At 43.8% G+C, this 25,009-nt stretch overlaps 1 long non-coding RNA gene across 1 annotated transcript in view; it reads left to right on the top strand.

The window, feature by feature from the left end:
* The window catches only part of LOC129701772 (uncharacterized), a 53,370-nt gene that overhangs the window by 8,164 nt on the left and 20,197 nt on the right, over nt 1–25,009 (top strand). The window contains exon 2 of the long non-coding RNA XR_008724264.1: nt 15,563–15,670. This is a non-coding gene — a long non-coding RNA (uncharacterized LOC129701772). The remainder of the gene's footprint in view (nt 1–15,562; nt 15,671–25,009) is intronic.

Below are 25,009 nucleotides of genomic sequence, written 5' to 3'. Positions count from 1 at the left end.
TTCAGGACAGAGATGAGAAAAACATTTTTCACACAGAGAGTGGTGAATCTCTGGAACTCTCTTCCACAGAGGGTAGTTGAGGCCAGTTCATTGGCTATATTTAAGAGGGCGTTACGTTTTTTTTCATGGGATGTTGGTGTCAGTGATGACACCAGTGTTTATTGTATATCTCTAATTGCCTCTGAAGTGGGAAGGCAGCTAAGAATCACTACATTGATGATCTGGGAATCATATGAAGGCCAGACCAGATAAAGAGAGTAACTTTCTGAAGGACACAAGTGAACCTGGTAAGATCCTACAAAATTTTGACAGTCTAGTGGCAATTCAATATTCTAATAATAGTAGCATTCTTCAAGGAAAACAGTCACCGCTCAAGAATAGAAATGTTTATTTTCCTCGGGGATTCAATGGCAAAACATAACTTTCTGTTAGGATGCTATCTGCCAGCTATACAATTAATGTTGACATAGGGAACTGCAGGTTTACCAAAAAAAACACAAAGTGTTGGACTAACTCAGCGGGTCTGGCAGTGTCTCCGATTTCAGAGGGACAATTAACGTTTTGTGGCTATTTGCAAGGCTCGGTTAGTCGGCAATGATCATGGTTTTGAATGGGGCTTTCTACTGCTGTCTTTTAATCCTCCCAATTGTTGTTATGTTGGGGTCTGACCGTGGTCCTTAGTAGTCCTATCCCTAGGGTTGGTGGAAGGGTTATCGAGGGGTTATTGTTTAAACATAACAGTTTAACCATTTAAAATGAGAGGAGGCATTTTATTTTTCTGTCGGAATCTTTGAAATTCTCTTCCTCAAAGGATCATAGACAGAAATTATTTGAATATTTCTACACCCGAGTTAGATAAATTCGTGATATGAATGTGTGTGAAATGAGACTATGGAATGGGAATTCTTGATTTCTAAGGGTGTCAGGGGTTATGGGGAGAAACATAGAAAATAGGTGCAGGAGTAGGCCAATCGGCCCTTCAACCCAGCACCACCATTCAATATGATCATGGCTGCTTCCCTTAACCCCAAGAGATATATTTAACGCTTTCTTGAAAACATCCAGTGAATTGGCCTCCACTGCCTTCTGTGGCAGAGAATTGCACAGATTCACAACTCTCTGGGTGAAAATGTTTTCCTCATCTCAGTCCTAAATGACCTACCCCTTATTCTTAAATTCTGATTCTGATTCTGGAATCCCACAACATCGGGAACATTTTTCCTGCATCTAGCCTGTCCAATCCCTTAAGAATTGTATATGTTTCTATAAGATTCCTTTTCATCCTTCTAAATTTCAGTGAATTTAAGCCCAGTCGATCCATTCTTTCCGGAGAATGAAGGAGAATGGGGTTGAGAAGGAAAGTTAGATCAGCAATGATGGAATGGCGGAGTGGACCTGATGTGGAGAATAGCCCAATTCTGCTTCTATAAGCCCCCAGAAGAACCACAAACTTATTAAATGGTGGAACAGGTTTTGGAGCAAGTTTGGGGAGCCCAGAGGCTTATTGAAGCCACAGGAGCCACTAAACCAACGTGAAGTTGGGCTCGTGGTTTCAAATTCCAACATGCAATTGATCCCATTTCTGCTCCTGTTGGCCCACCAGGTGTACTGGATTGGCACTTTATCCCTCTCAGAGGCACTTCCCCTTGATTTGCCTGCTGAATATCTTGTGGCCAAGGTAAAACTTGTTCAGCCAGTTAAATCGAACGGCAACATAGTTAAAATGCAAATCCATATTCTAGGAGGGGTTGGCTGCCAGCTGTAACCACAGCTCACCCACAGCTGTAAAACCACAGTCTGGTGCATTCAAGTGATCAACCCTGTTGGAGAGCTGGCTGTAAAGTTTGCTGAATTATTCATCCTTCCACACCCAATCATGCTGTCGAACCAATTCTTTACAAAGGTTTGGCTATCTTTTGCAGAGACAGTATAAAACATCGTCACCATAGGCATCCTCAAAACAGATGAGCCCTGATCTTATTAAATGGTGGCGCAGTTATATGTCGCCAAGTGTCCTGGTAATGTCACCAGGAGTCAAAAATAGCTTCATCAGGACTCTTGAATTTGCAATCTTGCAATTTACCTCATTGTGGTTGTAAATAAGCAAATTACAGTCTGGAGTTCAAAGTCATCTTTAATCTGTACACATAGTATAGCGGTACAGCAGGTTTCTTAGTTGTTAATTCACCGTTAACCGCTTCCAAGGCTGCCTAGTGTAGGAAGTGGGTGTTAATGTAAAGCATACAGTAAGGTGCGGTTAGTGATGCTATATCTACTTTGATTGGTTCACATGCAATAACCAATCTACAGTGGTAGTCATGTTAATGCAAGCAGGAGCCATTGAACCCATGTGAAGTGGAGTGAAACTGAATGTGCTGAGCGAGAATGGTATTGGTATTAATTTATAATCGTTGCTTGTACCAAGTTGCAGTGAAAACTATGCGTTGCATGCATAAACAGAGTGCAGAATATAGCATGACAGCTACAGAGAAAGTACAGATGAAAAGAAGTGCAAGAGTCACAATGAGGTAGATTGGAAGATTGGGAATTCAAGTGTCTGAACACTGCAGGGAAGAAACTGTTTTTTGTATCTGTGTTTTCAAACGTATCTTCTACCCAACAGGATAGGGGGAAAGAAAGAATGATGGGGGTGTGAGTGGTCTTTGATTATGACGTCTGCTTTCCCGAGGCATCGTGAAGTGTAGAGGGAGTCGATGGGGAGATTCTGGTTTGTATTCCACTGAGTTGCATTCCACAACTCTCTGCAATTTCTTGCAGTCTTGGACAGAGCAGATGCCAAGCCAAGAAGAGATGCATCTGGATAGGATGCTTTTGATGGTGCATCTGGAGAAATAGTAAGTCATGAAATTTTATCTGCTCCCAAGATGTGTCAGGAGATGAGCATACTGATGCTTGTAAACTGGAGGTCCTCATAGATAAATATACTTTATGAGGGAGTATGAGTTCTTCAAGATGCTGTAACAATCCCTCAGAGTAATGGGAAAGAGAATCAAGGATATATTCTCCAATGTTGTCCTGCACAACAGGATGTGAGAACATTTTGTGTGTCATCTGGCCTCTCCCAGCTGTTTATTGGTGTATATGGTCATGTGGTGAGGGTCTCTTGGTTTGCATTGGTAATTTTACTTTGTAGATTACTTTTAAAAATCTTTTTTGTAAAGGGAGTCCTTTATATCCCGTGCTATCGTGTGCGTGCCTCCTCTGATCTGCTGGGCGACGAGGAGGTGGATGCTGAACAAGGATATCCTCTTCCTCTTACTTCTGTTCTCCAGCCCCAGCTCTTGGCCTGCGAGTCTCCCTGCACTCCGTCCTCCTTCAGCTGCTGTTGTCTTCAATAGGCAAGATTTTTCAGCTGTGAGGACAGTGAGGTCCCCACATCTGCATGACTGATGTAGACGACAAAATCTCACATTTGGGAGCCAGTAGCATTTTCTAGTGCATTGCAGTATTTCAATATATTTGCAGCCAACATAATCAAGGACCTTTCTCAATCCCTCTTCTCCGCACTCCAATGAGATAGAATGTAGAATGTACATTTTCCACCCTACCTCATTGCGGACATTGGGCTTTTCTCTGGAACTATAACACTAAAATGCTGAATATATCCTGCACTCCAGTATTTTTCTCCTTTCTGTACATATTTTACTTGTGTATGGCTTGACTGTAATCATGGATAATATTATCTGATTTAATTGGAGAGCACGCAATCAAAAGCTTTTCACTGGATCTCGGTGCATGTGACAATAAATGCCCCTGTCCCACTTAAGAAACCTGAACGGAAACCTCTGGAGACTTCGCTGCCCACCCAAGGTTTCCGTTCGGTTCCCGGAGGTTGCAGGTGGTTGCCAGAGGTTGCCGGTAGTGGAAGCAGGTAGGGAGACTGACAAAAACCTCCGGGAACCGCATGGAAACCTTGGGTGGGGCACAAAGTCTCCAGAGGTTTCTGTTCAGGTTTCCTAAGTGGGACAGGGGGCAATAAACACCAGAGAAAGAGGGGGGGAAAGAAAGAGAAAGAGAGAGATTGAAAGAGAGATTGAAAGTGAACAACAGAAAGAGAAAGGGAGGGAGAGAGATAAAGAGGGGAAAAAGCAAGCAGAGAAGAAAAAAAAGATATTGAAAACAAGAGAGTGAAAGTGAGAGAGAGAAAGAGTGTGACAGAGAAACGGTAAAGGGAAAGAGAGCAACAGACAGAAAAAGAGAGAGGAGAAAGAAAGAAAAATGTGAGTAAAATAGAGAGAGAGAAAGTGAGAGAAAGAGCAAGAGAGCCAAAGAGAGAGATAAAGATTGCTCAACCTCCAGGGGGGGAAGTTGCCAAATTGCTGGTGATGATGGAGCATGGTGTGTGACCAAACATAAGGTGGGACAGGCTGCAAGTGACAACCTGGCCCCTGGTGGTGGGTCCAGATGCTCCACCCCAGAAATGCCACGGTGACATTTAAAGCTTTTAAACATCTCTTACTATTCGAAATAGTTCAAATGGATTTAGCTCCTAGACCTAAAGGAATCAAAGGATATGGGGAAAAAGCAGCTGACTTTAGATGATCAGCCATGATCATATTGAATGGCGGTGTTGGCTTGAAGGGCCGAATGGCCTACTCCTGCACCTAATTTCCCATGTTTCTAGATGAACAATGCAATAAATCAAAACATAACAATAATACATACTTAAGATATCTGAAATTGCTGGAAATGAATTGGAAATGCAGGTGTGGCAGTCATAGTGGCAACCTTTACCAGTCATGTCCTCATCTTGGTTAACCACAGACATTTACAGCACAAAGGTGGCTGCTGTGCCCATGCCAGTAAAGGAAACGTTCATTCCCAGATCTCTGTTGCATTGTAGTTTACAGCATTTTAGATGCTACTTCAGGTACTTTTTAATGCGATTTGAGCCTCTGTTTCCAGCTGTCACACGGTGAATTCCAGTCCCCTCTGCACCTTCGATGCAAAGTAATTTCCTATTTACCCTCAATCTATGTCCCCTCATTACTGACCTCTCCACTAAGGGAAATACACCCATCCTGTTCATCCTGCCTAAACTTCCCGTAATTTTATACATCTTGATTAAATTTCCCTAGTCTTCTTTGTTCCAAAGAAAACAACCGCAACCTGACCAATCCCTCCATAAAACTCAAATTCTCAGCACTGACAACATACTCGCACATCTCTTATGTGAAATTTCTAGTGCTATCACATCCACCCTTGAATGTAGTAACAAGAACCATAAGCAACTAACGAGCTACAAGGGCTGTGCAATTTTCCCCCCCCTTGGTTGTGGTGCTAATCAGCTGCTGATGAAGGCAAGAAATGCATGCACATTTTTGACCACCTTATTTACTTCACTTCATCAACTCTCAGGTAATTGCATGCATACATTTCATGATCCTTCTATTACTCTTAAGGTAGACAAAAATGCTGGAGAAACTCAGCGGGTGAGGCAGCATCTATGGAGCGAAGGAATAGGTGACGTTTCGGGTCAAGACCCTTCTTCAGTCTGAAGAAGGGTCTCGATCCGAAACATCAGCTTATTATGCATTTTAGTTTAGTCATATTGTCATAAGTCCCAGATAAAACAATTACATTCTTACTTTCAGCAGCACAACAGAATATGTAAACATAATACACTATAAATAATATAATAAATGAGAAAAATAAGTTCAGTGTGTGTATATATATACACACGCACACGCATACGTACACAAAAAAATCAAACAAACAATAATAGTGCAAAAATAACAATAATAATCTTAAGTGCTTCATAGCTTATTTGAGGTTGTAGTGTTTAATGATTTAATAATTAGGGAAGAAGCTGTTCCTGAACTTGGACGTTTCCTGTACCTTCTTCCCGATGGCAGGGGTGAAATGAGTGTGTGGCCAAGGTGGTGTGGGTCTCTGATGATGCTGGCCCCTTCGATGGTGGGGAGGTCAGGACCTGTGATGGACCTGGCAGTGTTCACAACTTCTTGCAGTCTTCTTTGCTCCTTGGCATTCAAGTTGCCGAACCAGGCCGTGATGCAACTAGTCAATATGGTCTCTACTACTTCTTGTGTATGGCGTGCACAGCCTAAAGTTGTAGGTCAACTTGATCTATTTGATCTTATTTGATTGTGCACGCCGCCAGGTTGATTGCATTCGTCAGAACAAGGCGGACCACGTGAAGGTTGCAATCTTACACCCCATGGTCTCTACTGTACAGTTTAGAGATACAGCGCGGAAACAGGCCATTCAGCCCACCGAGTCCGTGCCGACCAGCGATCCCCATACACTAGCACTATCCTACACACTAGGGACAATTTAGAATTTTTAACAAAGCCAATTACCCTATCAACTTGTATGTCTTTGGAATGTGGGAGGAAATTAGAACACCTGGAGAAATCCCACACAGTCACAGGGAGAACGTACAAACTCTATTCAGACAGCACCCATAGTCAGGATCGAAACCAGGTCTCTTGCACCGTGAGGCAGCAACTATAACGCTGTGCCACTGTGCCATCATGTCTTGCCTTGTTGGAGGTTGAGGGGAGACCTGATAAAAGTATTTAAAGTTGCGCGAGGCATAGATAGACAATCAGAACTTTTTTCTCAGGGTGGAAATGTCAAGGACTAGAGGGCATAGATTTAAATCGAGGTGACCTTATTCTCAATCAGAAGAAGAGACCCAACCCGAAACATCGCCTATCCACCACCTTCAGGGATTTTGCCTGACCAGTTTAGTTGCTCCAATACTTTGTGTCCTTTTCTTTTTGTAAACCAGCATCTGCAGTTCCTTGTGTTTACAACTGACCTGATCCTTTCCTTCTCCTCCACCCTTTACCCTGGTGACCCATAATTTGTGCTGCTTGCTACCTGTGTGTATTTGTGAATACACAGAATCCTTTAAAGACCCTTGGAGGAAAGATGCACTGTGACGTGTCTGCACATGGACATAATTGGGTGAGATGCCTTCGAGAACCAGACAAGATCTGACTCCTGGTGTTGTACACTATTAACATTATATTTCAGACATTTTAGTCATTTTTTTGTGGAGAAAGCTAAAGGACGGATTCTAGAAATTTACCTTTCCCCATCATTTTTTGGGGGGATTCATTTCTAGGAAGATTCATTGCTTCGAACCATTGCGCCCAGTCCAAATTAGTAGGTATACTGTAGTGTATACTGAGCGACAAATAGAGTTGTAAAATAAAGATTAAACAACTGTGAAAGAGCCAGGCTGATTTATTGAAACAGAGTATGTGAATATAATCACAGCCAAGCACAAGAGCAGTTTAAATTTACAAGCCGTAGCAGCGTGGATGACAGATCTTATTAAAGTTAAGCTGTACAGCTCTATTAACCTCGTCTTCATTCATTGGTTGCACTTTCATTAGCAGAGCTCTGTGGAAGAAGGTGGCAAATAATCACATTTGAAGATGATGGACATTTTGAATAGAATGACTTTTTAAAAGAGCACTCCAGTCAGCAGGTTGTAAAATAAACAGACCGCAATTGCAAACAAAAGAAATGGGATTTTTAAATCCAGCCAATTGCTTACCTAACTCCAGCTGCAGAAAATTGCCTTTTAATGGGTTTTTCTCTTGCGCTGAGCTGACTATTGAATATCACATCGACGTGTTACAGCCATCTCCTGAAATGCCCCCTCAGTTCAAATGTTGCAGAAACACACCGAATGCTAAGGCAAAGCTGGGCAAAACCTGCATAGAAAGTACCAAAAGTAAAAGGTATTTCTAAGAGCAATCCCTTGGGGTCGGCATCTCATTGTTATACCTAATATACACCTCCAGATTTTTGTTTCGTTTCATGACAGCTTCAGTTTGTAACACAAGTTCATTGTAATATCTAAATTGATATTACTCCTCTTTCTGAATGTTCCTATTTCAAGGTAATTTTGTTCTCAAAATATTGTGCTGACATTTAGCAGCACACATAATATTAACCAAAAAGTGATGAAATTTCTGAAAGGCAATCGGTCTGAAATAAGATAGCACTGAATTATCAGTATCAGGTGAACTTAGGAAGCATTTTCTCTGGTGCTTCGTTGATCTGAATATTTAAGAGGATGAGTCTCAAATAAATTAGGTCATCGCCACAAACTGAGTTTAAAATGCATGTTGCAGCTTTGCTATCGATACTTTTTGGATGTGTTTTGGCAGAGGCCGACTTGGAGGTCCAAGGGAAGAAGCAAAGTGAATCTAGCAAAGATTTTCATGTGGATTAATTTAGTTTAGGTTAGTTTAAAGACGCAGCATTGAAACAGGCCCTACGGCCCACAGAGTCCACACCAACCATCGCGTACCTGTTCACACTAGTTCTATGTTATCTCACTTTCGCATTTACTCCTTACACACCGGGGGCAATTTTATAGAGGCCAATTAACCCACAAGCCCAAATGTGTTTGGGATATGGGAGGAAACTGGAGCACCTGGATGAAACCCACACAGTCACAGGGAGAACATGCAAGCTCCACACAGCCAGCATCTAAGGTCCAGATCGAACCCGGGTCTCTGGTGCTGTGAGGCAGCAGCTCTACCAGCTGGGCCACTTTGCTGCTCCACAGTTAGCAGGCAAACAAGGCTGACCTCAAAAGCAACCAGCATGGTTAATTCCATCGAGTTATCCCTTGGTCCATATTGGGGTCAATTGAACTTTATCGCAATTAAATCATCGCTTTCCTTTTCCAGACATCACTGAGCACCAAGCAGAAATTGGACTATGGAAAGTTAGTTTATTAGCAAATGATTAAAGCAGCTTTATCAAGGCCATGCAGTGAGGATAATTTTAACCAAGGCACATGCTCCTGTGCAGACCAGAGCTTTGGAAAACTATTAGTTATACAGATTAAAAAAGGATTTAGGTGAATCTGTGGGCATATGATCTACGTAGCAAATAGAATGTTACTCTGAACTGCAGAAAATGGAAATTGCAATCATAATATGCACATTCAAAACAATGCTCTTTAAAATCATGGTGACATCGACACAATCACTAAAAGAAAAAAAATGTTTCAACACATTACTGCAGACTATACTGCACTCATGCATTGGACAGGAACTGTTACATGGCAAAGCAAATGTATGAGTGTGTAATTAGATATATTCACATTCATGTCTTCTATCGATTCATAATATCAGTTCAAAACCTTGGAGGAGCTGATTTGAAGTATTGGTTATTTTCATGTGAAATATTACAGCTATTGGAGTTGCTTTTTCAGTGCAAATCAATATCATGGATTGAGCAAGGTTTAAATTCACGTAATATGGCTCCACCATGTACGGGATCAGTAGATAGACCAGGACAGGAGAAACAATTAGCCCAAAGGGCCAGTGAAATGCATTAGCTGAAAAAAAGAGTTGGAGATAACTAATACTGAGGAAGGCCACGCACAAAAGGTCAGTGAGCATGTTAACTGCATCTCACATGCATTTGTTCAATGATTTCACAAAAGTCACAAAGTGGTTTTGTGTCAGCTAGTCCTCAATCCAACCTGACCTCCATCTGTGCCAAACAGCTGCTGGATTGTTTTTCACGCTGTTAGAATTTGCTGTCTATGTCCAACCAGCGAAATGTTATCATACATTTGTTTTCAGATTGTGAAGAGCAGGCTAGGAAAGTGCTCTTTCTTGGCATTAAACAAATAGCACCTCCATTTGCTACCTCGATAAAGCTCATGATAAGCCTATTCCCAACATATGGATCACAACATTTAGTTTAGTGTAGAGATACAGTGTGGAAACAGGCCCTTTGGCCCACCGAGTCCGTGCCGACCAGCGATCCCCATAAACACTAACATCCTACACACACTGCGGACAATTTACTTTTATACAAAGCCAATTAACCTGCAAACCTGTCTTTGGAGCATGGGAGGAATGAATGAATGAATAAGTTTATTGGCCAAGTATTCACATACAAGGAATTTACCTAGATGCTCCACCCACAAATGACAGGATGATATACAGTGACAGGAATGACACACAAAACATTAAACATTAATAATAAAACATTATCGATTAATGTAGCTGAAGATCTCGCCGATAACCCACATGGTCACAGAAAGAATGTACAAACTCTATACAGACAGCACCCGCAGTCAGGATTGAACCCAGGTCTCTGGCGCTGTAAGGCAGCAGCTCTACCGCTGCGCCACTGTGCTGCCACAGAATACTAATATTTTGCTTCAGACTTAGACAATGTTGTAACCCAATTTTGCTATTTGAAATTATTGAATGCGAAGTTAAAACCATTTGTGACTTTGTAAATGGCAATCTGAAGAAGTGGCCTCACCCGAAAGATCACCTACCCATGTTCTTCAGAGATTCTGCCTGACCTGCTGAGTTACTCCAGTACTTTGGGACTATACTCCCTTTAATGAGACTACTATACAATCCCAACCACCTCTTCAGAATCAACCAACATCAGGTGCTGAAAATCTGAAATAAGAACAGAAAAGATGCTGGAAGCATTTATTGGCCAAGCAGCTGACTGGTCTGAAGAAGGGTCCTTACCTGAAACGTCACCTATTAGTGTTCTCCAGAGATGCTGCCTAATCTGTTGAAATAGTCCAGTATGTTGTGTCTTTGTAACTGGGTGCTTGTCACCAGTATGGAAGGTGATTTGAGCCCATATTCTGCATTGGAAATGTAAGACCCACCAAGTTTCTTTCCAGAGATGAATCCATGATCAGCCTTGTGTGTCAATGAAGAGTGCCAGGCCTTGAGGGGGGACCTCATTGAAACTTACCAAATAGTGTAAGGCCTGGATAGAGTGAATGTGGTCGAGGATGTTTCCACACGAGGGAGAGTCTCGGACCAGAGGCCGCAACTTCAGAATAAATTTAAACGACGCACCTTTAGAAAGGAGATGAGAAGGAATTTATTTATTTTGAGTGTGGCGAATCTGTGGATTTCATTGCCGTAGAGGCTGTGGATGTCAAGCCAATGGATATGTTTATCAGTATCAGTATCAGTATATCTTTATTGTTATTTCCTGAGTACTCACATACTCATCACAGAGGAAACAAAAAAACGTTTAAGGTGGAGATTGATAGATTACTGATTAGTAAGGGCGTCAGGAGTTATGGTGAGAAGGCAGGTGAATGGGGTTGAGAGGGAAAGATAGATCAGCCATGATTGTATTGGTGGAGTAGACTTGATGGGCCAAATGGCCTAATTCTGCTCTTTGAACTTATGAGTACTGACTAGAATGCTGAGCTCCGAAACGGCATGCCTCCCTGTTCTCACTTCCCTATTCCCCTCAACTTCCATGCTTCTTACCTGTTGCTCTGTTACTGTTTTCCAGTGCCGAAGAAGTCCTGAATCATTAACTCTGATTCTCTTGGCTGAGGTGCAACCCTGAGGTGCTGAATATTTGCACCATTTGCCGTTCTTATTTCAGGATTCCAGTATTTTGCTTCTGTACATATTTTGTGACTTTAGTTTACTTTATAGATGCAATGTGGAAACAGGCCCTTCGGCCCGCTGAGTCCATGCCGACCAGCGATCACCCCATACACTAACACTATCCTACACACCAGGGACCATTTCCAGAAGCTCATTAACCGACAAACCTGTACATCTTTGGAGTGTGGGAGGAAACCGGAGCGCTGAGAGAAAATCCACGTGGTTGCAGGGAGAAACCACAAACTCCGTACAGACAGCACCTGTAGTCACGAGTGAACCCGGGTCTCTGTCGCTGTAAGGCAGCAACTCTACCACTGCGCCGCCCTATTCTGCGAAACCTGGTAAAAAGCCTGGTGCTGTCGGCTGAAGTGAAGTAAATGTTCCTGAGAAGTTACTTCCTGGCATGGAGGAATTGTTTTAGCGGAAGTCTTTTATGCTGGGATCCGAAACCTACATCTCTGCATTTTATATAAATATCCTTGTGATTGTTTCTACCTTTTACTATGTTGTCCATAAACATATGAAAATTAATTTTGGTTAAATATGCTGACTGAAAATGACGTTCTATTATTAATTATGTTTTTAAAAAGTATTTGCAGCGATTATCTGATGTAATCTAAAAATCCTTTTTAAGTCTTAGACTTCAGAACATGGAACAGTACAGCACTGGAATGGGCCCTTCAGCCCACAATGTTTGTGCCTAGCATGATGTTACATTAAACTGATCTCATCTGCCTGTAGATGATAAAAGGTGATGGTGAGAAGGCCGGAGAATGGGTTTGAGAGGGAAAGATAGATCAGCCAAGACTAGATTGGCCGAATGGCCTTATTCTGCTTCTTTGACATGAATTTATCCATACCTCTCTATTCCCTGCACTTCCATGTGCTGTTCCAAAAGCCTCATAATCACCACTATCGGATCTGCCTCCACCACCACCCCTGGCAATGTGTTCCATGCCCCCACCACTCTCTGTGTAAAAAACGTGCCGTTTGCAACTCCATTAAACTTTCACCCTCTCACCTTATAGCTATGCCCTCTAGTGTTGGGAAATAAACAATAGGTGCAGTCGGCCATTCGGCCCTTCGAGCCAGCACCGTCATTCACTGTGATCATCCACAATCAGTACCACCCTGAGATAAAGGTTCTGACTGTCTACCTGATCTATGTTTCCCATAATCATCTTATATGCTTCTATCAAGTCTTCTCTCAACCTCTACGCCCCAGAGAAAACAATTCAAGTCTATTCAACCTCTCCCTGTAGCTGAAACCCTTTAATCAAGGCAGCATTCTGGTAAACATCTGCAGCATTTCTAAAGCCTCCACATCTCTCCTGTAAAGGTGGGACCAGAATTGCACACTATATTCTGGAATATTTATGTAAATATAATGCATAACCCAGGGCCAGGGTTGGGACAATTCTTTGGACTCCCTTCGATTTAAACCATATCCTGCTTTTTTTTAATCACCCCACTGCTTGGTGGAGCAGTAATAAGAGTTGCTGCCTTAGAGCGCCAGAGACCCAGATTCAAACCTGACTACGGGTGCTGTCTATATGGAGTTTGTATGTTCTTCCTGAGACCTTGTGGGTTCTCTCTGGGTGTTCAGGTTTCCACCCGCACTCCAAAAACATACGCACAGGTTTGTAGGTTAATTGGCTTCTGATAAGTGTAAATTAGACAATAGACAATAGGTGCAGGAGTAGGCCATTCGGCCCTTCGAGCCAGCACTGCCATTCAATGTGATCATAGCTGAACGTCCCCAATCAGTACCCCGTTCCTGCTTTCTCCCCATATCCCCTGACTCCCCTTTTTTCAAGTGCCCTAAATTGTCACTAGCATGTGGGATATGGGGTGATCACTGCTCGGCATGGACTCGATGGGCTGAAGGGCCTGTTTCCACACTGTATCACAAAAGTTTAAAATCTTAAAAGTCTAAAGTCAAAAAGAATGGCCTCGTATTTTCCCACTTTATATTCCATATAATCTGCCATTTTCCACTCTCTCTAATAGCCCTCTATATCATTTTGCAAGGAATGTGTACCCCCTCGTAACTTGCTCTCCCATTTATATCTTCAGTTGGGCTACAATACACTCAGTTAGTAACATGCACTTTAAATAATTCAGGCCCTAAAGCTGATTGCTGTGGCATCTCACTTATTGCAACTTGCCAACCCAAATATGACTCATTTATGCTGACTCGATTTCTTTATTCTAGCCAGTCTTCTGTCTGTGCTAAAATATTAAGCCCAAGGCCATGAGTTCTTACCTTGTGCAGGAACCTTTGATGTGACTTTGTGTCAAATGGGAAGGAGAGGCAAATGTTCATAATCGGTAAGAACTACAGAAGTGTTTAGATAAAATGTGTAGGAAGGAACTGCAGATGCTGGCTTAAACCAAAGATAGACACAACAAGCTGGAGAAACTCAGCAGGACAGGCAGCATCTCTGGAGAGGAGGAATGGGTGACGTTTCAGGTAGGGACAGGTCTGAAGAAAGGTCTCGACCCGAAACGTCACCCATTCCTTCTCTCCAGAGACGCCGCCTGTCCCGCTGAGTTACTCCAGCTTTTTGTGTCTTATCTTTGAAGTGATTAGATAAATGGATTTATACATTCTGGCATCAGTTCAACAATATATTAAGTTTACAATATTTGTTTTGTGTTAGTTTAGATTGATTGAAAGATACAGCAGTGAAACTGGCCATTCAGCCCACCAATCACAGGTTCACACTAGTTCCATGTTATCCCACTTTTGCATACCAAGGGGACATTTGCAAAAGCCAATTAACCTACAAACCCGCACGTCTTTGGAATGCGGGAGGAAACCGGAGCACCCAAAGGAAACCAACGTGGCCGTTGGGAGAATGTGCAAACTTCACACCTGAGGTCAGGTTCAAACTGGGGTCCCTTGCACTGTGAGGCAGCAGCTCCACCAGCTGCATCAGTGGGTCTCCCCAACTTTAGTTTTTAGATTCAGATTCAATTTTAATTGTCATTGTCAGTGTACAGTACAGAGACAACGAAATGCATTTATTTGTGCAAGGCACGCAGCCAAGATGGTGAGAGATGTAAGACGAGAGGCTGTTAGTGGAGTAGGGTGGGCTGTTTAACACAGGCTGCTGACGATTGCTGTCCTCTTGATGGCGATGTTGTGCAGCATTGAACAGAATAACACCAATCCTATCATCAACTCTGACAGGTATTACTCCAGTAAGACAGACACAAAACTCTGGAGTAACTCAGCGGGTCAAGCAGAATCACCGGAGAAAAGGAATAGGTGACATTTTGGGTCGAGACCCTTCTTCATACTGAAGGGCGGGGGAGATGGAAACGAGAAATATAAAAGGTACATGGTAAAGATATGCAAAAAGCAACGACAATCAAGGGAAGGTGGGGCCCACAATGGTCCATTGTTGGCTGTGGGGTAGGTGATGACGATTTATACAGACAGTGAAACTCAACAGGACGACAGGAAAACCAGTATAACAACTAGGGTGGGGAAGGGACAGAGAGAGAGGGGGTTACTTGAAGTTGGAGAAATCAATATTCATACCGTTATTTGGTTCAGCAACAGCCTCCCCACTTGAACATGCTCGCGTTCTGATTGATCAGATTTCATGAGGCAGCGTGTTGTTTATATGTTGCCAACGTGTGCATGGATTGCTCCTCGGAGCCAAGCACCCTGTTGTCACCGGGTAGTACTCATCACTTTGGGACAGTGACGCAGCGGTAGAGCTGCTGCTTCACGGCGCCAGAGCCCCAGGTTCGATCCTGACCGCGGGTGCTGTCTGTTTGTACATCCTCCCTGTAATCTTGTGGGCTTTCTCTGGGCGCTCCGGTGTCCTCCCGCATCCCAAAGACGTGCAGGTTTGTAGGTTAATTGACTTCTGTTAATTGCCCCTAGTGTGTAGGATGCAAAGCACACAAGTGTGAATGGGTGATCGATGGTCAGCGCAGACTCAGTATGTTACAGGGTCTGTTTCCATGCTGTATCTCTAGACTAAACTAAACTTTACAGCCAGCAAGGATAGATACAAAATGCTGGAGTAACAGCACTCAGGCAGCAACTCTGGATAAAAGGAACAAGTGACGTTACAGTTCGAGACCCTTCTTCAACCTCCATTTGGTTTGTCTTTTTGGCTGATATACAGATGGCATTGTGGACTGCAGGAGATGAAAGGCACCATAACCATTGTGAGGATATCATCCATTAAACTACACGATGTTCCGTTTGTGGAAACACTGGCTCAAAAGTGAGGGTAAGGGAATCACTTTAAAATCTTTCCAGAATTTATTTAACCCAATAATAACGAACCACTCACCATAACCTTGTGGCTCCATAGTTTGTGAAACAGTGCTCTTAAGGTCTTAAGGTCAAAAGTGATAGGAGTCGAATTAGGCCATTTGGCCCATCAATCTGCTCCACCATTCAATCATGGCTGATCTATCTCCATCCCTCCTAACTCCATTCTCCTGCCTTCTCCACATAATCTCTGACACCTATACTAATCAAGAATCTATCTATCTCATCCTCTTCATGGTTATGTGGAGAAACTTTACCAATGATATGGTCAGGCAACTTTCTCCCATTAACCTGGGCCTGCACTTCATCCTCCAGCACCTAGGCCGCCAGGGGACCTATGTGAGGATTTTGTTTGTTGATTTTAGCTCTGCATTCACCACCATTGTGCCAGAGCTACTACACTCCACACTTTCCAAGTTGACTGTGCCTGAACCCCTCTGTCGGTGGATCACCAGCTCCCTGATAGACAGGAAGCAGCATGTGAGGCTGGGAAAGCACATCTCGGACCCGCACACCCTCAGCATAGGAGCACCGCAAAGCTGAGTACTACTCCCCTCTCCTCTACTCTCTCTACACCAATGGTCACGGTGGCGCAGCGGTAGAGTTGCTGCCTTACAGCAAAATGCAGCGCCAGAGACCTGGGTTCGATACCGACTACGGGTGGTGTCTGTATGGAGTTTGTACGTTCTCCCCGTGATCTACGTGGGTTTTCTCCGAGATCTTCGGTTTCCCTTACCCACCAAGCACAACACCTGGGGGCTGCAGCGAATCGTTCAATCAGCTGAGAAGGTTATTGGCTGCAATCTTCCCTCCATTGACGAACTGTACACTGCAAGTGCCAGGAAGCGAGCGGATAAGATAATCTCTGATATCCTCTCACCCTGGCCACAAACTCTTTGAATCACTTCCCTTGAATCACTTCCAAAAGCGACTCCGGACTGTGAAAGCTGCCACAGCCAGACATAAAAGCAGCTTTTTTCCACGAGTAGTAGCTCTACTCAACAACCAAAAATCTCCTTTAGCCTCCTTTTGCTCTGGTATTTTATTTAATTCACATGTTTAATCGATAATGTTTTATTATTAATGTTTTATGTGGCATTCCTAACTGTCACTGTACGTCATGTTGTCACTTGCGGGCAGAGCACCAAGGCAAATTCCTTGTATGTGAATATTTGGCCAATAAACTTATTCATTCATTCATTAAATGCAGGCCGAAAATGCAGGCAGTGCATCACCACCTATAAAATGAATGTGCAATTATCAGATGAGTATTTTGATCAACTATTTTTGTTCTGTAAACATCATCTGGAAATGTTTATGTGCACGATCAGTAATTAATGTATGACCGTGGATGGCAACTGACATGACTCACTGACAGCCTCGGAAAAGGGTTTAGTTTCTGTTAGTCACTCTGAGAGTCTACTTATGTCAAACAGCATCCACTTCAGGTCAGGTTGAACTTACATCTGGCCTTGAGGTGCAGCACACTAACATTTTGCAAAACACAATTTTTATCCCTGTATGGCTAAATGGAGCTCTCTGACCTTCCCACAGCAACCTGCAAAACTGAACAATCGAATATTAAACATATTCAGGTCAGACACAAAAAGCTGGAGTAACTCAGTGGGTCAGGCAGCATCTCCGGAGAAAAGGGATAGGTGACCTTTTGGGTCGAGACCCTGCTTCAGACCGAGAGCCAGGGGAAAGAGAAATAAGAGATATAGAAGATACACACAGGGTTGCCAACTGTCCCGTATTAGCCGGGACATCCTGTCTATTGGGCTAATTGGTTTGCCAATACGGGGCTGCCCGGGTCGAGGGGACTGTCAGTTCGGAGTGTGCGTCCGGCCCCGTCTCACCCGTCCCGACGTAGTGCAGCCCGTGGAGTGCAGCAGCAGCGCCTCACCCATGGCCCTGCCAGACGGCAGCCCGACCAGCTGTCCGACCTTCGGACCTTCGCTTACCGCCGACACCACCACCCCTCCGATTGTGCCAGAGCTACTTCATCATTCGGTTCACGATCATCGGTTCATGAGTTAGATGGGGTGCTGGACTTTGCGCCTGACATCTTCGCAAAGTCTAGCGCCCGGGCCAAAACTCCTCAACTGGCCCGCTGGCTGGGCTTTGTGTGCAGCCCAGCACCCGGGCCAACTCATTATTCACCCAGCCACGGCCTAGTCTGTCAACGAATTGCTGTCAGGAATTTGTCCCTTATTTTTACCTTTTGTCCCTTATTTGGGAGTGAGAAAGTTGGCAACCTTAGGTACATAGGACAAATGAATGAAAGAAATGCAAGAAGAAATGATGATCAAGGAAAGGTAGAGCCCATAATGGTTCATTGTTGGCTGTGGGGAAGGTGATAACGAGTTATACTGACAGTGAAACTCAACAGGGCAACAGTGAAACTAGTACGATGAGTTGTCGCCGGATAGACTCGATCCGAAACGTCACCTATTACTTTTCTCCAGAGATGCTGCCTGGCCTGCTGAGTTACTCCAACTTTTTGTGTCTGTCTTCATTTTAAACCTGCACTAGCAGTTCCTCCATACACTTAAAAAATCTTCAGTCAAATTAAAAACAACGTAACAAAAATACTGCAAACATTCAGCAGATCGAACGCAGTGGAAAAAGTCAAGCGGATTAAGGGTCTGAATGTTGACACCCAAAAACAGATGTGTGGGAGAGCTGGCAAGGGTCATAATGGAACAATACTGCAACAGGAACCAAAACTACCAACTTCTGGTTTTAGCAGAGGTGTAATAAAGGCTGGGTGGCCACTTTGATCACAGAAAGTGGTCTGGTGTTTCAAGTATTGTAAGCAGGCAGTGTGACCACATGTTTCCCAGGTCTCTAAAAATGTATGTGAAAATGAGTGAGAATGGGTGAATCTGATTAGTAAGTGCCTCTTGTGTGCTATTAATAGTCTCCCAGTCTTCCCATAAGCTATTTAGTGAAAAGAAAAGAGATAAAATGCAGGAACATCTCAGTGGGTTAAGCTGCATCACAAGAAAACATAGACAGGCAACGTTTCAGAAGGTCATAAGGTCAGAAGTGATAGGAGTAGAGTTAGACCATTCAGCCCATCAAGTATATACCATTCAATCAAGGCTGATCTATCTCTCCCTCCTAACCCCATTCACCTGCCATCTCCCCATAACCCATGACACCTGCACTAATCAAGAATCTATCTATCTCTGCCTTAAAAATATCCACTGACTTGGCCTCGACAGCCTTCTGTGGCAAAGAATTCCACAGATTCACCACCCTCTGACTAAATAAATTTCTCCTCATCTCCTTCCTAAAAGAACGTTGTTTAATTCTGAGGCGATGACCTCTAGTCCTAGACTCTCCCTCTGGTGGAAACATCCTCTCCACATCCACTCGATCCAAGCCTTTCACTATTCTGTATGTTTCAATGTCTGGCAACTGGTAGGTGGATGCAGGTGAGGGGAGGTCGGGGGGGGGATTGGCGAGATAGTTGGATAAAGACCAGAGATGAAAAGGCGACAAGCGTAAGATAGAGAGATAAGTATAGAAGATACATGAAATGTGAAGCCAGATGAAGGAATGGTGGTGGAAGTGGAAGGGGAGGGTAAAGGGAGAAATGTTTGCACTTCGAGGTGGGGCACAGGGAACAGAGATCCCCTCCCCCAACTTTTTCCCTTCTCTTCCTTGTGCACCACCCGGATGCATACACATTTCCCCCACTATCCCGACACCTTCTTTAATGAAAGATAAAGCTAGTATCTTTTGGTCTATCTTTGATCCACCGAGTTCGCACCAACCGGTGATCCATGAAGGAATGAATGAATGAATGCATGAATGAATGAATGAATGAATGATTACTGGCCAAGTATGTACACATACAAGGAATTTGCCTTGGTGCTCCGCTCGCATGTAACAACATGACATACAGTAACAATTAAGAATGACACATAAAACATTAAACATTAATTATAAAACACTACAGTTTAAACATGTGAATTAAATAAAATACCAGAGCAAAATGAGGCTACAGACTTTTGGTTATTGAGTAAATCTACTACTCGTGGAAAAAAGCTGTTTTTATTCTGGCTGTGGTGGCTTTGACAGTCCGGAGTCGCCTTCCAGAGGAAGTGATTCAAAGAGTTTGTGGCCGGGGTGAGAGGGGTCAGAGATGATCTTACCCGCTCACTTCCTGGTTCTTGCAGTGTACAGTTCGTCAATGGAAGGAAGGTTGCAGCCAATAATCTTCTGAGCTGATCGGACGATTCACTGCAGCCTCCGGGTGTCGTGCTTGGTGGCTGAGCCAAACCAGACCCTGATGGAGAAGGTGAGGACAGACTCTACGATGGCCGTATAGAATTGGACCATCATTGCCTGTGGACGATTGTGTTTCCTCAGCTGCCGCAGGAAGTACATCCTCTGTTGGTCCTTTTTGACTGTGGAGTCGATAGTGGCCCCCCCATTTCAGGTCCTTGGAGATGATGGTTCCAAGGAATTTAAAAAACTCCACAGATGTGACTGTAGTGTTGTTGATGGTGAGTGGGGGGAGGGGACGGAGAGCTCTCCTAAAGTCTACTATCCCTGCACATTAACACTACACTACACACACTAGGGACAATTTTACATTTACACCAAGCCAATTAACCTACAAATCTGTATGTCATTGGAGTGTGGATGGAAACCGCAGATCTCGGAGAAAACCCACGCAGATCACGGGGAGAACATACAAACTCGTTACAAACTCCGTGCAGGCAAGCACCCGTAGTCAGGATCGAACTCGGGTCTCTGGCACTATAGCTCTACCACTATGTCACCATGCCACCCAAAAATATGATTCTTACTCCTCACAGCAACATTGTTGTACAAGTAAGAATGGAAATGTTAGCAGCACCAGTGCTTAAATATTGCAGAAAACACTGAAAAAAAATTACATATATCGGACTGAATAACTTAATTCCATGTAAAAAAAAACGGTGCTGGAGTAACTCAGCAGGTCAGGCAGCATCTCCGGAGAACATAGATACGTGATGTTCGTTGTATATAGAAACAAAGAACTGCAGATGCTGATTAATACACAAAAGGACACAAAGTGCTGGTGCGACTCAGCAGGTCAGGCAGCATCTCTGTAGAACATGCATGGGAGATCTCGACCAGAAATGTCACCTATCCATGTAATCCAGAGATACTGCCTGAACAACTGAGTTATTCCAGCACTTTGTGTCTTTAAAGTCAAAGTCAAAGTATCCTTTATTGTCATTCAGACCTTTAAGTCTGAAAGAAATTTTGTGCCTGCAGTCATACATATAGTAAAAATAACAAAAACACACAATAAACACAAATTTAACATCCACCACAGTGAGTTCACCAGGCACCTCCTCACTGTGATGGAAGGCAAAAGTCTTAAAGTCTTTGTCTCTTCCCTCCTTGTTCTCCCTCTGCGCTGAGGCGATCCAGGCCTCCGATGTTGTGACCCCGCCGGGTGATGGTGACCCCGCCTGGGTGGTTATTTGTAGGTTTAGTTTAGCGATACAGCACAGAAACAGGCCCTTCGGCCCACTGAATCCGCACCGACCAGTGATCCCCACACAGTATCGTTACCCTACACACACACACACACACACAAGGGACAGATTTTTACATTTACACCAAGCCAATTAACCGACAAACCTGTATGTCTTTGGAGTGTGGGAGGAAACCGAAGATTTCATAGAAAACCCACAAAGGTCATGGGGAGAATGTACAAACCCGTTGTAATTATCAAACCTGGTCTCTGGCGCTGTAAGGCAGTAGCAGTACCGCCATGCCACAGTGCCATCCAAAGGTTAGTTACCTAAGTTAGTTTAGGTTAGTTATCTAAAATAGGAGAATCCAATGTTCATTTTGTAGGGTATCCAAGCGGAATATGAGGTGCGGTCCTCCAGAGTGCGTGTAGTTCAGAGTACTGCATATGTAACTTGAACAACTAGTCTGTGATTTTCACCATGAGTTGACCACGTGGCAGAGAAAACCAAAGAGCGCATTCTTAAAATATGATTTTACCCCTCATGGCAACAGTGTTATTTAACAAGGATGGAAGTGGAAAGTGTCAATGCTTTAACTAAACCAAAAAGCTCTGAATAAAATTACCTATATAGCGGACTGAATGGCTTTATTCTATATGTAGGAAGGAACTGCAAATGCTGGTTCACACCGAAGATAGACACAATATGCTGGAGTAACTCAGCGGGGGAGGCAACATCACTGGATAGAAGGAATGACCGGCGTTTCGGGTCGAACCCCTTCTTCAGACTGGCATTTCGAAGCCAATCACCCATTCCTTCTATCCAGAGGTACTGCCTGTCCATACTTTATTCTATGTACCATTTCTACATACTGTCTTTGAAACCGTTTATATTCTGTGTCCGTTCACCAATCCATGTTTCTAAGTGGCACAAAAGCCAATTAGTGGAAGTCAGCTGTATTCTGCTTTCATATGGATTTTTGCAGGAAGCAGTGCCTGGGATTAGTTGTCCACAATTATATTACTGCAGCACTGATCCTTTCACCTACAGTCACAAACACGGAGACAAATCACCCTGGAGATTTAATCAGATGAAGGGATTGTGGTTTTTTTGCGGGGCGGCACGGTGGTGCGACAGTAGAGTTGCTGCCTTACAGCGCCGGAGACCCGGGTTCAATCCTGACTACGGGTGCTGTCTGTACAGAATTTGCACATGCTCCCTGTGACCACGTGAGTTTTCTCCGAGATCTTCGGTTTCCTCCCACACTCCAAAGACACACAGGTTTGTAGGTTAATTGGCTTGGTTTAAATGTAAAATTGTGCATAGTGTGTGTAGGATAGTGTTAACGTGTGGGGATCGCTGGTCGGTGCAAATTCAGTGGGCATAAGAAAGACCTGCTTCCCCGCTGTAGCTGTAAACTAAACTAATGAAATGATTCATGGATGTTTTGCAGCTGGTGAGTTCGGGTTTCCGATTATCATTTGCTACTGTTCAAATCTCCCTGCACCTCATCTGTTTCTCTGCTACCACCTAACCGCCCCCTCCCTGTGTTAATAAGTGCACGGATTTGCTGCTGCACTTCCAACTAAGTCCAACGAAGTTAAGTGACATTTCAGAGATAGGATGCGGTATGAACGAGGACATCATAGATTACAACCTTCTATTGCAGGAACAAGGAATGCATCAATGAACAAGTACATTTGCTTTTTGCTGACCTTTTAATGTGGTGGTAATATAACCAAGAGCTAATCTCGTGGCCATCTCAATTTCCAGTCAATAACAAAACAAGACATCATGGTGTAATTACTGTATTACCATTCTAATTGAATCAGCCTCAACTGTTTTGAATAATCAACTGTTTAATTCACACATCACACATTAAAATGTTCTTTACTTCGCTGAATATTTCATTTCCACATTTAATTGCTTGAAGTTAAATTAATATTTATTCTGAAGGTTGTTCCAGGAGAAGAACAAAAAAAAAAGCTACGAGCAGCCAATACTTTTGTACTCTAGGCTTGTAGCTGACTGCAAATTCGACACTCCCTCGGCACCATATACTTGTACAAAGAAAAGTCCCTGCATTTATAACGGCATCAAAATCATCAAACTATGGAAGTGATGTTGATATTGGGTGAAGAGAGCTGTCAACAAAGTTGTTGACAGTCAGTGTCATACATTACTCATTGTGGACTCAAGTCAAGTCAAGTCAAGTCAAGAGAGTTTATTGTCATGTGTCCCAGATAGCACAATGATATTCTTGCTTGCTGCTGCACAACAGAATATTGTAGGCATAAATACAGATCAGATCAGTGTGTCCATATACCATAGAATATATATATATACACACACATAAATAAAGTGCAGAGTTTGTTTGAAGTTGTGTTTAATAGGCTGATGGCTGATGAAGCTGTTCATGATCCTGGGGCAGAAGCTGTTCATGAACCAGCGGGAGATGAGTGTGTGGCAGATTTCAGGCTCCTGGCAGTATTTTTGAGGCAGCGACTCTAGATCCCCCCGGTAGGGAGGTCAGAGCCGTGATGTGGGGCAGGTGATGTTTGCAGCTTTTTCTGCTCCTGACGCTCAGGTTGCTGAACCAAGCCACGATGCAACCGGTCAGCATTTCTACTGTGCACCTGCGACTGAGAGAGTCCTCCTTGATAGATCCCCTCTCCGTATTCTAGGAGGTCAGAGCCGATAATGTGGTTTCTTTATGGCATCAGCAGGAGTCTTCAGAAATATGCAGGAATTTTCTTTTGATGCAAACGGGACTTGGGTCCCCATGCTCTTCCGAAGTCCACAGCTCAGGTTTTGCTTGAAGCCAAGCCATTGTGCTGGCACCATTTGGTCAGTCGGCAACTTCTATACTCTGACTCGTCCCCATCAGTGATACGACCCCACACAGTGCTGTCTCTTGATGATGGACTCGCACTATATCTACGCAGATATAGAGTGAGTACAGCAGTCTGAGCACGCAGCCTTGAGGTGACGAGGATATCACCTAAAGATCTTCAGTGAAAAATGCCATTTGGTTTGCCTGAACTCTCCATCAGTAATCTTTTGCTCAGGAAGTAGAGGCGCTAATTGGATGGTTTCTTTAACCCATGATTGCATCAGTGTTAAGCTGGACGTCACCCCTGTCTTCCTCTTGAACTGCTGAGTAAGTGTAGGCTTATTTCAGAGATACAGAAGTGCCAAAGTAATCACAACCTTCCATCATCTCTGAAGAAGGGTTTCGGCCCGAAACGTTGCCTATTTCCTTCGCTCCATAGATGCTGCTGCACCCGCTGAGTTTCTCCAGCTTTTTTGTGTACCTTTGATTTTCCAGCATCTGCAGTTCCTTCTTAAATACTTCCATGATCTCTCTCATTTAAGAAGGAACTGCGTAGCCGGATATAGTGCGAACTCCATCATCAAGTTCACCAACAATACCACTGTTGTGGGACGTATCACTGATGGGGACGAGTCAGAGTATAGAAGAGAGATGCTGGAAAATCGAAGGTGGACAAAAATGCTGGAGAAGCTCAGCGTGTGCAGCAGCATCTGTTGAGCGAAGGAAATAGGCAACATTTCGGGCCAAAACCCTTCTTCAGACTGATGTGAGGGTGGGGGGGGATGAAGAAAGGAAGAGGAGGAGATTCAGACCTCTAATTTCAGGTAGTCCTCACTTTCTCCTCCCCTTCTCAGCTCTCCCTCAGCCTTCTGGCTCCTCCTTTTCACCTCCCCCCCCCCCCCCCCCCCCCCCCCCCCCCCCCCCCCCCCCCCCCCCCCCCCCCCCCCACACAGCACCCTCACATCAGTCTGAAGAA

This window comes from Leucoraja erinacea, chromosome 11, assembly GCF_028641065.1.
Source record: "Leucoraja erinacea ecotype New England chromosome 11, Leri_hhj_1, whole genome shotgun sequence".
Classification (NCBI taxonomy): domain Eukaryota; kingdom Metazoa; phylum Chordata; class Chondrichthyes; order Rajiformes; family Rajidae; genus Leucoraja; species Leucoraja erinaceus.
This window is presented reverse-complemented; position numbering and strand designations above follow the sequence as displayed.